Source organism: Wyeomyia smithii, chromosome 1 (genome assembly GCF_029784165.1).
Source record: "Wyeomyia smithii strain HCP4-BCI-WySm-NY-G18 chromosome 1, ASM2978416v1, whole genome shotgun sequence".
Classification (NCBI taxonomy): domain Eukaryota; kingdom Metazoa; phylum Arthropoda; class Insecta; order Diptera; family Culicidae; genus Wyeomyia; species Wyeomyia smithii.
In genome coordinates, this window is record NC_073694.1 from 29,756,413 (window position 1) to 29,773,684 (window position 17,272).

General features: G+C 39.1%; 1 protein-coding gene across 2 annotated transcripts in view; it reads left to right on the top strand.

Annotated features, from left to right (window-relative positions):
- The window catches only part of LOC129718303 (uncharacterized), a 41,708-nt gene continuing 24,436 nt past the window's right edge, over nt 1-17,272 (top strand). Inside the window, exons 1-2 of one of the 2 annotated variants that reach the window (XM_055668949.1) lie at nt 16-324; nt 11,167-11,247. The gene's annotated coding sequence lies outside the window, so the exon portion shown is untranslated. Of the gene's footprint in view, nt 325-11,166; nt 11,248-17,272 lie in introns of both variants that reach the window. The other variant, XM_055668946.1, reaches the window with a different exon arrangement.

Here is a 17,272-nt window from a genome sequence, read left to right on the forward strand (position 1 = left end):
AGTACCTCTAGTGTAAGTATAGTGCGCGGTCGCAAACCCATCGCTCACAGCTCGCTAGTCAGCGTGGTTGTTCTACTCGAAAAGTTGAATTCCTTGGCCAATCGGTCGGTACGTGGTTGGAGGCAGTCCAGGTGGAACACAATAGTGATAGCGATCGAACTGGGTGACGTGTTTTACTTCCTAGAAGTTGTGTCGCCTGCGTGTTTTTTTTTGTGCGTGCGTGGTATAAGAGATTTGAATGCAACAGAAAATTCTACGAATTTTAGGTTTCTACGATATGCTGAGCGAATCCCGAGGATGACCTAAGTCGCTTGTAATAGCACAGTAAGTACTACTAATTAATGTCAACAGGTTACACCAACCATCGCGAGCTTTATTACACTGGGCATGGGCAGTGCACGTTCATGCTTCGACACCCGTTCGTGTATCATACATGGGGTAGAATTGCTGTTTGTCGCTTGTGCCTTCGATGAAGTCTCCACTGTCTCTCGTGCCTCTTTGAAGGAGAAACGGACTATTATTGATGTTTTTGAAACTAATCACCCAAGGTCGATTCGTGGTTAGTAAAACAAATGTGGCTGCTTGCTGTCACCAGTAGCCAGTCTGGGCGTTTAATGCCTGGTGGAAAAACGAGTAAACTCCGTTGTCCGGTTGGTGGACGCGTCGCGCCAGTAAGCGCACGCGTGCTGCATTAGTTTGACGGCATTGAAATTGATTACTCTGCTTATGTTGAATGTGAATGAAACGTGAATTGTGGCTTCGTGATGATTTCATGTGCAGCTGGTGCGTTATGGAACGTTTCTTACTGGTGCAAACAAATTTCGATGGATTATTTTCTTTTTGTGGATGATTTGAAACCATTATTCAACTATTTACTTTCAAAATTAGACTTTTTTCTTTGGGTTCCTTATGATTGTTTTTAAGTTCAGATCCCCAAGGTTTTTTGTAAGCTGAGTCTGGTTTTGAAGTTTTCTAGCAGTCGTAAATTTTTTTAAAGTTTGTAATTCAAGTTTATGTTCTAGTTTGTTTTAATACATTTGAGTTTGGTCGGTCTTTTCGTGTTCTTTTTTTATTTAGTTAGATCTCTCTGGGGTTCTTCTACAAAGTAAAAAATGAAATAATTCATCGAGAAAAATTGAATACTGTTGAAGTAAATTAGATTTAGTCGAATTATGAATGAGATTACGCATTTAATATTGCGAGACTCAAATATATCATTTTGAATGCTAATTCAATCGAGAGGCATTAAACATTTCGTATGGCGTAGCAGGAAAGCGTAGAAGCTATTATTCAAAATCTGTCACTAAATACGGCACAAGTAGCAATCTCAACATTCCGTGGGGTTACGTGCGGTCATAACAATAGCGCAACATCTAAAACAAACACCACCGATTCCGACGCGGCATGCTCTAGCGTCAATAATTAATTCACACTATTAGTGAATGAAACTTCGCTTCTATAAAGCAGAGAAAAAAATCCGTGGGAATAACAACTACTACTATGTGTGTGCGAAATTTTATTCACGTTTGATAGTAATTACGTTAAATGCCTTATCACTATTGAAGCCCGAGGTGGCGATAGTAAAACCGAGAGAAAACAAACAATTCTTCGAGTATGCACCAGCTCTTTGCGAAACGTTAATGTCACATATTCCACATGACAAGATGCTTCTTGGTATTTCCACATCAGATCGGATCAAATTAAGTATGTTTACACTCAGCTTCATTCGCCATTACGTACGACTGAGTTTTCGACTTCGGTTCTTCTGATTGATCGACAACATCTCAATAAATAGTGCTACTTTATACCCCCTCCGCGGCTATACCCCCATTCTAGGGCAAGGTGACCGATGCAACCCCGTGCTGTCCATGCAGCCTGTCTGCATTCGGAACAGGTTCAGACATAAATTGTCGCGCGCTCCGAGTCCGCCAGTTTGGCTCCGATAATCGGACGCCAGATGCTCGTATCGGGTTCTACTTTCACGTGACACACCATCCTCTCGGCCGGGTGACCCTCGTACGAACAAAACGGTTGCATTCGGCCGGAGTCCAGCGCAGTTTGGTGCGTGATACGGTTTGATACAGACCCTTTTAGACTTCGCGAAGAAATGAGTCCCCGGTGGTTCCTGCTTGGGCTAGCGCTAATCGCTCTGCTGTCACTGTCTGCGGAGGCTGCTCGTAAGCAAAGATCTACAACCAAATCCATCGCATTAACACCGGAAACGACAACAGCGCCAAGCAAGATCAAATCTGCAATCAAGAATCGCCTTTCGGAGACTGTTACCAAGGTCAAGACCAAATCGCGGGAATTGAGAATGGAGAGTGAGAAAAAGCGGGTGGATCGGAAGCTGCGACGGGATCAGAAATTGCTCGAAAAGGAACTGGCCAAAGTGGAGTCAAAGAATCCACACAACCTGAAAATGCCCGACTGCAGCCTCGTCGGAATGGTCTACAATGGGCGGCGTTGCGTGCCTCCGATCAAAATGTTAGCCACTAGCCAAAAGTGACGAAAACCGAGGGCAGTTCAATTAGCTCAACCAATACTAAATATATGTGTTTCTATAGACTGTCGGTAGGTTAGTGTGTTAAGGAAATGTGTTACTTTGTGTTTTGTTTTACAAAGTTAATAAAAGAAACAAGTTTGTTGTTTTTGCTTTTGCTTATATCCGCCTTGTTTGATGCTATGAAATGTGAAAGAAACCCGAAAGTAGTGATCGACGCCTGGCCAGGCCCACTCACTTGCATGCGGGCGCTGTTGCACCTGCTGTACCGGCGGCTATGCGTTGCATCCAAGTTAGGCTCGATTGCCCAGTCAGCTCGGCTTAGTTCGAAGAATTAGAATGCGGAATGCAATAAAATGGGTTCCACCACCTCTACCATGTAAAACTGACTCGGTTTGCCGATTAAATGCGCGCAATCCATTTCATTCAACTGCGCAAACTGATGAGTTATGAGGCCTGGTAACTTGTATGTATGAAAACTGGTCCGATCAGTCCCGCAAAGTGATGGTTGTTTGATCTAGAATTTATAGCAGTGTGGAAGGGGATGATTTCGGAGGTTTACAAGTTAATAAAGCAATTAAAACATTGAGTCAACAAAATTTTGCCAAAAAATTATCGTGTCGTTCATATAAAAAGTGAATTTTTTTCAACATGGTGTTTGTAAAAGAAGAGTTGAACTGGGTTACATTGTTCCATCAAAATTTTCAGTTTGCAAAATAAGTTACCAACGAATTATTTGAATAAGCAATGGGATCAAAGATTGGTAATATTTGGAAAGTAAAATTGAAAACAATAATCAGAGTAATATCAGCTTTAAACCAAACTTTTTTTATAGCCGGTTCTGAAAAATATAAAGACAGCCTAAAAACGATGTTCAGAAACTCTATCAAGATATGCTGTTAAATAAAAAAAAAATCCGGAAATAATAAGAGAAAAAAAAATAACAGTACGGCGCAGTTAGGACACTGAAATGAGTATTAGATCAAAACAAATTATCGAATTATTATTGGCTAACAAATCGTTAACAGGGTGAAAATTTTAGAATTGATCGGAGACTTCACAGTTTGAATCGCGAAAGAAATCTGTTTGTACGTGGAAAAAAAATTATCTGGATTGATAAGGTTTTCCAGTGTTCTAAGGCCTAAATTTAAATCATTTTTTCTTTGCGTTTTTAGCTTTAGACGTGTGTTTGATGATTCTGAGCCTAATATACTTGTTTCATCTTTTCCGGAATATTTTTTCCTCAATTCTGACCCACATTTCGTAAAATGTTTGTCTTTTACGTTTAATTTCTTATTAGCTATTAGCTACATTTTACAACTTTGACGCTAATTTGATATAATTGTTTTCGTCTTCGGAAGCCACGTTTTCACCTTTCTGATCTTTATTCGTCTTCCTTTTCCTCCCTAATAAACATTTTTATTGATTTTGAGATTAATCACTCTTTTTTCGGCCATTTTAAATTTCTTTTAGAATCATTTTCCTCTCGTTTTTGTCTGGGAAAGCAATTTCGTTTCCGAACATAATGTGGAAGTATTATCTTTTTTCAGCTACCCTGACTGTGTATTTTTTAAGATTCTGAACTCCTTTTTGGATCGTTCTCTGTGTGCCTTCGACAATTCTGAAATTATTTTAGAATCCTTTCCTGTTTCGTAGTTGCTAAAAGTAAATCGATCTTTGATTAATCCTAGTCTTATTTTGAATCATTAATTTAATTTTTTTGCAGTTCAGCTAGAAGCGTTTTGTCGCTATTCCGGACCTCTAAGAGTATTTTTTATTTATTTCAAGCCTCTTTCGGAATAATTTTCTGTTTTTGATTTCCGGACTTAAAAAGCAATTTTCGTCGACTCAAAATTAAATTTAAGGTTATGTGTTTTATTTGCTTTCTTTAAGTTTCGACTCATTTTTTCTCATTTTGTAGCCCTGGGGAATATTTTTAGCGTACATACTTTACTTTTATTTTTATGCCAAAAGATCATAGTGATGATATCGATGTCGCCCACAAAGCTTAGTCGCATGTGAGACTTCCTATTGCACTTTCGAAGGCTTTCTTGAACAGCAAGTTTCACAGCCCGCCCCCTTACTTCAAACCATCCAACGGCACAAGCACGTCCGAAATTTCGATCGCTATCCTGCTACTAGATGTGAAACCGTGAAGAGTCGCACCCCAATTAGTTTCGTTGCGTTTCACTTAATCGTACGCCGCATTGAAGTCTATAGTTTCTACAGTCGAGCCATCTTATCGATAGGGCATATTAGTCCTTCCAAAATTTGAAGGGAGGAAGAGCTACCAGATCTCTGGACGGAGGAAGTTGTCTACCTCATCTGCAAAAAGGGCGACAAACTGTTGTGCTGCAAACTACCGCGACAATCCAAGTAACACACGAAACATGTCAGAAAATAAGTTACAATGAAAGTGGCCATATAAGTGTACTACAAGCGCAACTGAAAACTTGTGTTGTTTTATTGTGTTTGAAGTTGCTTTCCATCAGTAATACAACCGCTTTTCGAAAACAAGCTCGTTTTTATGGTTTTGAAGATGATTTTAATAACATGAGTTCAACAATAACAATATCCTCACAATGTTTTTTTCGTAACACATTAACCATCTAATAACAACACTGGTTAACAGTTGTCATGGTAACAGCTTCGCACATTTGCCGTGTTAGTACTCGAGATGTATTTTGCCACTTCATTTTATCAAGTTGGCTTGCTTCGATGCAGTTATGTACTACCTATTTCATATAGTATCGATACTTGTTCTATTAGTCTTCAATTTTTTAGCTTTTCTGGTGATAGAGATGTCATGGAATAGGTAACGTCAACTATTCTATAAAAACATGTGTTACTTGGGATCTTGCTTGTCAAAACCGCCCACAAAATACTCTCGTAGATCTTGTTCCATTGCCTATCACCTTTACCAGGAGGCTCGTGCGTGGGCCAGGTTTGTCAAGGGTAAAAGACGTATTTGTTTATTGTTCTACATCGCCCTTGAGGAGGGTGTGGTCGAAGGGTGAGCATCGACACGAGGGGCACAATTTTCACAAGGTTGGTTCAGCACATAACTTTGCAACGGTGGAGAAAGTCTACGTCCTATTGAAACCCGGAGCCAATTGAGTCGGACTGCGGATAAATACCGATTAATGCGTCGAAAATACAATACATGCAAGTGGCTATCTGGAGAACAACATCAGCTTCCCAACTCAAGTCTCCGTGACGACACCGGGATCGAGGTGGCCGACGAGCTCGTGTATTTGGGGTCACTATCGCTGACAATAACACCAGCAAAGGGATCCCTGATAAAACTGGTAGTTCTCTACGGAATCGAGACAACAACGCTCCTCGAGGAGGACCTGAACGCCTTTGCAGTTTTCGAACGGAAGATGCTGCGGACTATCTACAGTGGAGTACAGACCGACGACTGAGACTGGCGAAGGCATACCTGGTGAAAGTTAACAGGCTACGGTGGACCAGACATGTCACTCAAGTGCCGTATGACAACCCTGTGAAATCGTTTTACTTGAGTAACACTACCGGCAACAGTAACTAAGGGGCAGTGTGTGCACGATTGCTCGACTCTATCGAAGGAGACTTGCGGGTGATGAGACGCCTAGCCCTTTACGACCGAGCCCACACAATTGTGTAGGTAAAAAATGACGAAGAACAAAAACTAAATCGAAGCAATTCCTATATAAAAAACACTTGCTTGCTCCGGTTTTTTATTTTTCGTAGCAGCTGTGATGTTGACACTATCGTTGTGAGCAATAAAACAATGAATAGGACGTTCAAAAAGCGAGAGAAAAGGTTTTGTCTCAAGTCACCTTCTACCTACGCAATTATACGGGCCCGGTCGGAAAGAGCTAGGAAACAAGTGAAACACGACCCAGGACCGAGCAACTTGAAGACAACTTCTAGGTACGGCACGATACACCACAGCTCTCGTCTAATTGGTAAAATAAGTTAAATAACAAACAATATCGCACGCTAGCCTGGGAGGAGAGGGGGCTTATGTGGTCTCGATCAACTAGATTTATTCGTTATCGATATTGTTTTCGGCACATTTTGCATGTTGTAGGATTAGTACAACGATACACCGTGCCCCAGTGCTATGTCGAAATGATTTCCAGCTCGAAAAGATCCTCGACCAGATCGGGAATCGCACCCGATATCACAACCGTGTGGGAGAGCTAGCCGACCGACATCGCTTACCACAGAACCACGGGGTCTACAAAAAAGTTAAATACGCCCCTAAATTGGTCCATAGTGCTCACTTCATGTTTGCTCTGCTTGGCCAGCATGTACGATCATACATAAAGGACTAAGGTCCAGGCAGCTAGGAGGCCTTGAGGTCTTGTCGAGAAAATCAGTAAAACTTTCCCGACGCCACAATTCGCCGTGTAGGCCGGTGCACTTTCCTATTGAAAAACCCGAAGTGCCGGTGCCTCTGTCCTGTTGTACGCGGCTTCCCAAATCAGTACCGACGCGGCGCTTTGGAACCGTGGGATGTTCATGTGGGACGAGAGGATGCTGACCAGCGTCGGCGCTTACATTTGATCATTTTGGACACTGTGTGGCTGTTGCAAGACAAAGAATTTCCCATAAAAAAACACGAACTCCTGGCCTGCGTGCCGTGAGAGTATCAGTTTGGCTCTGTCCAGCCTGTTCTTCGTTATAGATTCTGATACTCCGTAAACTTTGCGTTTCTGTACGGTTTGTATCCTAGGTCCTTCGTAATGATGGTTTGGGTAGTTCCGATCAAAACATCCAGGTCAGCTGCGGGCTTCCGGATCAAGCGGTTCCAATTTTCGAGGAAGCCGCTTCCTCACCATTTTAAAGGCTGCTGGCGTTCTAGCTGAACGCGGCCACCCGAATCTTGCACGGTGCTTGGTCGAGACCGCCTCCCGGTACCAACGGATGGTGGTATAGATGTACATAGTGCGCACCTACGCAGCAATGAAAAGTTATATTCGAACTTATTGAGCACCCTGTGAAAGTTTTTCTTGACGTGCCTGGTGAAGCAATTCTTCGCTTCTGCGAGGACGCGATCGTAGTGTTCCCGTTTCTTGCGGTGGTGCCTATCTCATGTCGCGCAGTTTCAATGATCGCGTCGTGGATATGCTCTTACTACTCGTTCATGTCCAACTGGTTCAGCGATCCGTCCATCAACATTCCGAGTGTACTCTACAGCAACTCTTTTCATTGATCTGGATATTCAGTCGTATCTTCCATGCGGATCATGATATAAAAACATTGGTCAGAACAAGATAATATTCTGAATCAATGTGTTACCGGTTCGCAAAGATCACACATCAATGACGTTTGAAAAGTGCTGGCCTTCGATCACCATATGGTCGGCCTTGGAGCGGGTGTCTTTCTTGCTTGTCTGAGCCTATTTGGGAATTATTGTCGTTTTCTGGCTGTTTCTGCCTAGATTGTCAATACCCCTGCACCTGTTGTTTCGATCTATGGAACCGAACTCCCTTAGCAATCAAGCTGTCAGACAGCAAACGCACGTTGGTGCGATGAAGCCAACCTTATTCTTCCCAATTCAAAACGCTGTAGAGCAAACACATAGAACGAAGTGTTCCATACTTTTTACCTTTAATTTCCATGTGTTCCAAATAGGGGTGGATTGTACAAAACGCAGCAGTTAAGCATTGTCGCGATTTACAATGCTTCAAATTATTTCAAAGCGACATTGAACGTGTAGGATGGTTGTAGGATCTATTTATTGTATGTTTATGACAAAGTTTATTATAAAATACTCGATTTCTTTTGGTAAAAATACCATTGCCGCCAAACAAGCCCGTGACCAAAACGCACCACAACAAAGGTCAGTATGCTCCAAAGCAGGTGGCCAATATGCCACTAGCAGAAATCAGCACGAAAAGTGAGAAGCGCTTGAAGTCTCGAAAGTAAAATCAAAAATAATGGAACATGCTTTAAGTTGTCAAGTAATCTCCTGCAACCTCTCCATGGTGCATTCTGTCCCATTTTTAATTTTGATTGTTTTCAGGTAAAAGTTAACGAAAGTTAGTGAAATAATTTGAAATACTCATAGTATTATAAACTCCAAAAGTGTAAAGGTTAGGGGAATCATAGTTTTTTGTATTGTTTACTAGTCAGTTAATCATAAAAGCTTAAATAAAATTCATGAATAATTACATGTTGGACAGAGCCACAGCCAATTGCACAGTTTTTTGAGTATTTTAGTCATTATGGCACACTTTTTTATATGAGAACTGCAGAGAAGCTGCGTTTTTATGAGAATAGCGAACAATTTCGTCATAAAAAGCCACATGTGTAAGTATTTCTGGGAATTAATAGCATGGGCCATCTTACCCAACTGGTGCGACTTGTACGGTTCTCCCCTAATTTTATTTCTATTTTATCTTCCATATCGCTGCCCAAATTTCCCATCAGGTTTTGGGCCCGGTTGGCGTGAGTGCGGAAAAAGTGATAAATAAAAAGAATGGACAGAGCAGTGGAATATGTCCGCGTACTGCAGTTCGATAAATCGTATTATCCGCAATGGAACTACTGAATGTAGGGGCTACCGGAAGAGCGTGAACCTCAGTGCTGCGTCGAGCACGAAGCGACGGAAAATCCTGAGCTAATGCGTAAGGATGAGGATACGGCCACAAAATAAGTTGGCCAGCGAATTAAAATGGATAGGCATTGCAAGTCGTTGCTGATTTCCGAGTGAGGTACCCAAAGCGTAAAAAGATCGTTGTAGCTCGAGCCGTAGTCTTCTTCGAGGGAGAGAGCAGGACCAGTTAGGATCAGATTCCAGTCCGTGTTCGAGAATCAGATGGTGGACCGGAAGGACCGGATGGATCTGACGGACAAATTACATGTTCTAACCCGATAATTGGAATGAAACCTTCAGTAGCTGTGCTGATGAAACGAACCCAGGCCTCCGTGTTGGCATGCGGAGTAGCATAGAATGGGTTCACCTTGAATGCAACGAGTTTTGTCGACTTGCTGCCAATGAAGAAGCGATCAGATTAAAAGAAGTGGGGAGCAGTCGTCCGCGATAAGATGATTCTCTCAAACGTAGCCAAACGTGGACGTTAGTCAAACTTCCCGAAGGACGAGTGCCGATCACGTGCAAATGGCTATTCAAGGTGAAGCAAAACAAATCCGATAAGAGAGATCGAGATTTGTGGCTTCGCGCCTGGACACCAAGCGAGTTGCTCTCACTGTAGCGAACGAGCAGAGTATGGCAGTGCACCAGATGGACGTGAAGACTGCCTTTCTCAGCAGGTAATTGAACGAGGAGACCAGCCGGACAGTGTGCCGCCTCAAACGCTCACTGTACGACTTTAAGAAGGCATCAAGGACCTAGAGTGCGAGGTTTCATGCCTTTGTGGAACGACTTGGTTTCACCAGAAGTTAGAGCGATCTCTATGTGAAAGGATCCGGAAGCGGCCAAGTTATGCTTGTGCTGTACGTGAAGGACTTACTTGTACTCAGTTGTAAAGGCGATTGAAGCGGTGCTTGGCGAGCGAATTTGAAATAATGAATATTAGTGAGAGGTGAACGTTTCTGGACCTGATGATTGACTGGGACGAGGAGAAAAGGATTCCTCGAAAATTTACATCGTCGTTTCAACACGCTTGACTGTAACCACAGAACGGAAGGTCAACTTCAGGTATATGATCGAACGGAATGTGCACACAAAAAGGACTGAAAAATGACAATTGTATTTTCTGTGCTCTCGGGCAATATATATTTGTCGTGTACGTTTATACCGCTTTGCCAGTGGTATAATGTGGCATAATTTATTCGATGTTTTGAATTGACGGTTATTTCAACAGTTTAACCCGTTTAATACAATCTATTACGTTCGATGCAAAAACGTTTTGGGAAAAATTCACAATTATTCACATTTGTGGAGTTTGTCATATTACAATAGTGTAACGAAGGTATTGTAATCGACAAATGTTGATTTGAAACACGAACAGCAATCAATGTTATTGAAAAATCGTGCGTTTTAAACCGTTAATGTTGCAATTCTTCCATTTACAATTGTACCATGTGTTATCGACGGTTATTTTTGAAAATTGTTAAAATATAAAATGCAGCTCGTTAGTTTTTTTCAACTCAAGAAAGTACTTTGAGTTTTTAAAAATCATGGCAAAGGTGGATTCTTTAACGCAAACTTTCCGAATATTTATAATAAATGAATCACATCTTTATTCGGAAATGAAATTTATAAACTAGTTTCATCCTCTTATTAGATTAAATTACATGTTTTGCCGATTGACTCTTGTCAACTCTGGAGAATATAGGTTTCTACTCATTGATGCGACATGCGACATGCCATTTAAATAAATATAAGCAGAATAAGGTTAAGTGTTAATAATCTGATTATTTTCACAGTTAAAAGAAGTAGATTACTGAAAAACAATAAAGGAACAGTTCTACGATTATCTATGCCGGTATCTGAGTCAGCTGTTTTGAAGGATGCTAGGGGCAAGACACTGCGTAACCCAATAGGTGATTAGTAAGCCTAACAAAAAGAAACAACCGGTGTCATCTTGCAACCTGGATTGCTCAACCCAACGAGTGAAAGTCTTTCACTAGTTGGGCTACGAATTTAGTGCAACGAGCAAAATTCGATTGTATTCATTGTTACTAAGTGTTTATTCTCTCATTTTCAGACACTCCTCTAGTTACATCAAAACTCTTTGAAGTCATATTCTCGTCGTTGTGATGTTGGTGTATAGAAACATAATAAAACGGTATGTCAAACGTACAACCTGCTATATTGCAAAAAAATGCCAAAAACTAAAGTTGTTTATTAAAACAACCGATGAGCAAAATTCATCGCATCTTATAATATACTATTTCGATGCATTCAAATTATAAATCCGGTAAAGCTATATACCTTGCTACTGATATTTATTCATTTTAGAAGCAATTAACAACTTGAAACACATGAATTTGCGATTTTCATTTGCTTAGTTAGTAAGAATCTATTAACAAGTAGAAAAAGTTATTTGCTGTCGCTTGGTGATGCTTCGTCTCCAACCGTACAAAACAAGTAAACGCCTCCCCGCTCGTGCCTACTTGTTAATCAAACCGTTTCACCATGTCCTATACGCTATGGTTGAGAAGTTAATGTGATAAATAAATGATAGATATTAATATATATATATATATATATATATATATATATATATATATATATATATATATATATATATATATATATATATATATATATATATATATATATATATATATATATATATATATATATATATATATATATATATATATATATATATATATATATATATATATATATATATATATATATATATATATATATATCAACCAATATCGTGTAATATTACCGAAATATTTTTCATGAAATAAAGTTGTCAAGCCCGTAGAAATAATGTGTTTTCCTTCTTACAGATGCTTAGCAGGGTTAACCTGTAGTGTTTTCGCCGACAGATTTATACCAGTTTGTTTGATTGATTTCGATAAAAGTAGTATAAATTCTGTTTATTTTCCGTGTAAAAACGTTCTTTCCACCCCTAGGGAGCGCTTCAAAATTCACTGAGCACTTAGCAGTTTTCGTATCACAGATGACCTTCCGTTCTGTGCTGTAACCCAGTACTAACGCCGATTGAGTGTTGCCTGCGCTTGAAGAAGGGAGTAAAAGCCGACCTCATTTGGAGTCACTTTCTTTCTCAACTTTCCATCAATTTTTTTCGATGATTCTGAGCCTTCTTTGGAGGAAATGGTATTGATATTGAAGGCGATATAGGGAAAAGTTGTGGTCGTTTTTACAGGAACATTTTTTATTTTTGCTTATTTGATAGTGCTTTTTTGTCCGGGGCGGCATCTGGAAGCGATGATTACCTTTTGGAAAATGAGTTAATCAGTAATATTGAGTTTTTTATAAAATGACTCTTTAAGAATAAAAAAGTTTTCTATGATCCAGAAATTCTAGAATTTTGGCGTATTGAGATTTCGGCATTCCAGGATTTCAGAATAAGCGAATAAGTTGTCGTAGCGTTTTTGCAAGCTTTCTAAATGTTTTTAATTTTTATTGTCTTGATTTAGGATTGCAGGATTACAAGATTTAGATATTTAGTACACGCAAAAGTTGAAGTCTTGTACAATCATTGTGTCTTCCCGATTCGCACAAATGTTGCACAGAAATCGCACAATAAATGTGTGAAACGCATAACGCAACAGTTGTACTGCGAATACATTGACATAGAATGAAATCAGAATATGTATCATATACCGACACTTTATTTCTCACGTCGAGTGTATTAGTGACTGCTACTCATGGTGCAGTGCAAGCGACGAGAGAAATTTCTCTCTCGCTCGTAGAATTTCCATGCATGTGCGACAAGACTAGACACGTCACTTACAATTTGCAGGTTGCTCTTTCGCTTCTCTTTCGGTTCGGATTGCGACGCGCAAGGCGATACCTTGTTGCTTCACGAAATGAGCGAGACACCCGTGCTGTACATACTTGATACCAGTGTTGTTAGTCTCACTCATACTGTCGGTGCGTGCTTGCTGCTATTTAGAGGAATGCATGAAGAAGAAAAAGTATCTCGAAAGTGTGTGTGCAAAAGGCTTGAAAAGCGTAGCATATGTCTCGTCCTCAAGCAGAAAGGAGGAGAATGGTTTTGCTTCTCGCTCGCTTTTCAATGCTGCTTGAACTGTTTAGGTGTAGTAGTTTGAAGCTGCCAAATACATTGGAGAAACGCTAGAGCATTAATTGCGTTATGCCCAACACGCAATCATTGTACTGGTTCCGAATTACATCAACAATTGCTTTAAAAACGCACAATTTTGTACTGGTTTCGCACCATCCAACTTTTGCGTGTAGATTTTAATGTACCAAAAACCAGCCTGTTTGTTCGATGTTTGATTTCTGGATATTTTAAAAATTTTCAACAGTTCAAAATTTCAAAATCACTTTTCTAACTAAAGTATAAGTGATTTCAGTATTTAGTATCATGGAATTTCATAATCCCTTAGATATTTTGGAATCTCAGGATTGAAGGTTTTTAAATATGGTGCTTTAAGGATTTTTCAATTGAAGCAATTCACCTCTAGCAGATATCAATGCTTTAAAATTTAAGATTTTTGGTGTTTAGAAGGCAAAGATGTTAGAATTCAAGAATATTGTAGTATCGTGATTCTTGGATTGTAAGATTTTGGGATAATTCAATGTTTGCGTTACATTGAGGATCTTGAAATTTTATGAAATGGTCTTCAAGTATTGCACAATTTATAAGTCTACAAGGCATGGAATATCGAAGATGTTTCATTTCGAAATTGAAACGTTCATAGATTCTGAAATTTGGTATTAGGACACATTACAAATATTGGGAATAAACAACTGTGGGTTTTTTCTTCATCTTATTCATCTTCATCTTCTTCCATTTTCTTCATTACTGTGGAGTTCGATACTCTAGCATTGTAATTTAATTTTAACATGTAGGATTTCTCATTTATAATAAAATAAATTGCACAGAAATATCGCAAATCCATGGACTAGAATGATGATAAATAAAGAACAAATCGCAGTCAACATTTGGTTACAAAGAAAAATCCTTAAACGGTTGACATATTACTAGTCACAATGCTGAGGTTTAATCTAAACCAGCAAACGAGTGAAGTAGCTAAAACATCTCTTTTTTGTCGTAATATCTCTACGCTAGATCAATGTTCCCCTCGAGCCACTACGAAGCTTGATTTCCACCGTAAAAAATCACGCATATCAAGTCGTTTTTTCAACACTGTATCCATCGAATTTGCAATCCTGGCTCGTTGTTGGTCAAAACAACAATCGATCATAGTTGTGACAGTATATGTATAAATAGCTCCTAGCGATAGGAAAAAACTAACCACTCTACCACCTCACAGTGGGGCGACTCCATACAAATGCCGGCCAAGCAAAAAAATGTCTTCAAATCATTTATTGGTTTTTATATAATTTTGGGACGCTGAGTCCGAATTTAATGTTATTTTTGCAAGAAAATGTATATTTTTGATGCCAGGGGAATTTTCATGTTTTTTATTTATATTATATGAGGAAAATTTTACGTCGGTTTCAATTTTTTGGAGAACAAAATGCATTATACTTGAAAGACTTTCATATGCCATAAAAAAACATAAAAATATTATTGAGTTATTAAGAAAATAAAAAAAAATATCAATTAAAAAATATGCTTCGTGATAAAAATTACTTTCGACTTTTTTTTTCAAAGTGACTACATTAAATTGCGTCTTTTTATCGCATTCTTCTTTTTATCCACTTCCACCTTCATCTTAATTTTTGTGTTCATTTTTAATACAGTTTTAGTATCTTCAAGGAGGGTTTTCAAAATGCAGTTTCTAACGTCAAAATAATAATTCACTATTTGTTCTGTAGAAATTAGCAGGCGATTTATCATGTCATGGTTTGTGTTTACACGATTGTTTTTACATGTGACTGGTATGATACAAACTTAAATTATGATTTTGGTACTCAGTGCTGGTGATACAGAACATAAGAAATGATTAGTTTTTGATACTGCGTTAAATATCGGAATATTGATGGGTTAAACTTGTTAATATGAAAACAGTGTGATTAATCATACTGAAACATGTTTGAAAACGCTGTTATTATCAGATTAATACGAGCCATTCGTTATTCTGTTGACTGTTTGCAGTATGCAATTCAAATTTACATTTTTTAAATCCGATATGTGCCGAACACTTGTGTTTCTCTTCGAAAGAAGGGTACTCTGCGCAACTCTGCGCAGAATTGGACTAGATGCTCTTGAAAGCATTTTTTCCAAGCTATCGTTTAAAACTAGTGCCAATAGTGCCAAACCCTGCCGTCTAAACTTAAAACGCTGTTTTATGCAAAAAATACGTAATTTTTTGATTCCGCCTAATTTTTTTGAGTATTTCAATGAGATTATACATTATCCAATGATGAGGATTTATTATCCACTATTTTATAGACAACTTTTCCTTAGACGTCATCAAGATACAAGTTTCCCTTGAGGCTCCAGCAAATTTCGCAACATTGCATTTTTTTTTCAAGAAAAACGCTAAAAAACGCTGACTCAGTACACTTTGAAAAATCATAGAAAATTCAAATTTTGTCGTAATGCTCTAAAAATTTGTATTCTAACACTTCAATAGTATGCAACTATAGGAAAAATGCAATTGAAATGAAATTCGTATTTTCATTTTTGGGTCGATGGCCAGCGATTCCCCACTGTGCACCTGTTTGCTGACAAAACAGAATGGTTTCACAGTGCGAAGAAAATTAGCCACAGTCTGATCTGCGATATTGATGGGTAATCTTTTGCCTCGGAAAGGGTGCTTCAAATGCCAACCAAGTGCAGCCAGCAACAGCGGCTTTACAGAATGCTGCAGCAGGCTTAGTGCTTATGCTTTGTGGGTCAATGCTCTCCGCCGCCAGCACCGGCCAGCCCATCTCGCTTGAGGACTTCTTTGGGGTTTCGCCAACAACCCACGAGTTTTATTGATGCTCAACTTGCACTGTGGCGATGTGCAATCGACAAGCCCATTTGATGTGCTCGTAAATAATTTGAAAGGTCGTAAGTTGAAACTAGCTGCACATACTGAGTAGAGGGTTTAGCTGAAATTACATTTGCAAAATGTTGCAAACTGGACGGTCTTGACATCCAATAGCCATAAACTGAGGTGATTTAGATGGTACTTAGATTTTAATCTAACAGTTGCTCTTGAACGAGTTCCATTAGGCGCTATTCGAGAAGAGTTATAATCAATTTAGTATTCGATTAATCCTAGAAAAATGTAGTTATTATTTATTGATTATTAGGCATCTTAAAAACAATTTTTCATTAGGAATGTTAATTTTTCGACTGAAATTTCAAGCGCTTTGAGGCGCCCCTAAATCATGTCTGATTAAGCTGAAATTTTTCACAGGTTATTATTTTGGGCAAATAAACAAAATGTACATGGTAGGTTCTTTAAATTCGATTTTTCCATACATCGCATCGCACCCTAACACTTATGTTTTCTAAATATTATATTACATATCATGGAAACTTGTGAGGATAGCTTGCGATTATTTGAATTATTCCAAACTAAGTTTTTTGTCTCCATTTTCCGTGAATCTTCATCCTCTCTTCGAAGTCGGAAACTTAGCTGGCCACAAGAGTATTAAATTCTCCTCCACATTGCCAAGTTGGTACGTACATTGGAGAAACTACCTGCATATCAGCATATTAAGTTGACAATCACACCTTTTGATGACATTGCCAATTCTTCAGAATGAGGAATTTTGTTCGCCATTCTCCATCCGAAAATGGCCTTCAAGTTAAGCTAGAATTTTCGATCTGCTGCTGCGATTACTTAGCAACAGTACCACCAATTTCAATTGGTTTCATCTTGAACGAATAGTCAAGCTGTGATGGTTACTAGAAAAACCAAAAACAAAACTCACTTCAAGATCGAGCCACCGAAAATAAAAAATAAAATTTATATTACTCTACGCCAAACAGCACCTAAAAGCTGAAAGAAGAGAGAGGTAAACATGGGGGGGGGGACCTTCAAAAATCAAAGTGAATGTAAACAACCGAGTGGTGCAGAAAGACGCCTGATCGTGCAGTGGGGCAAACATGTTGTAATCTTTCGCTCATTCCGAGGAGCCATCCGATCAGACAAAAAGAAAGAGCGAGAAAGGAAAATCCGAAGTCAAGGTCGTCCGTGTAAACGAACGCTTTGTTTGATACTCGATTGGGT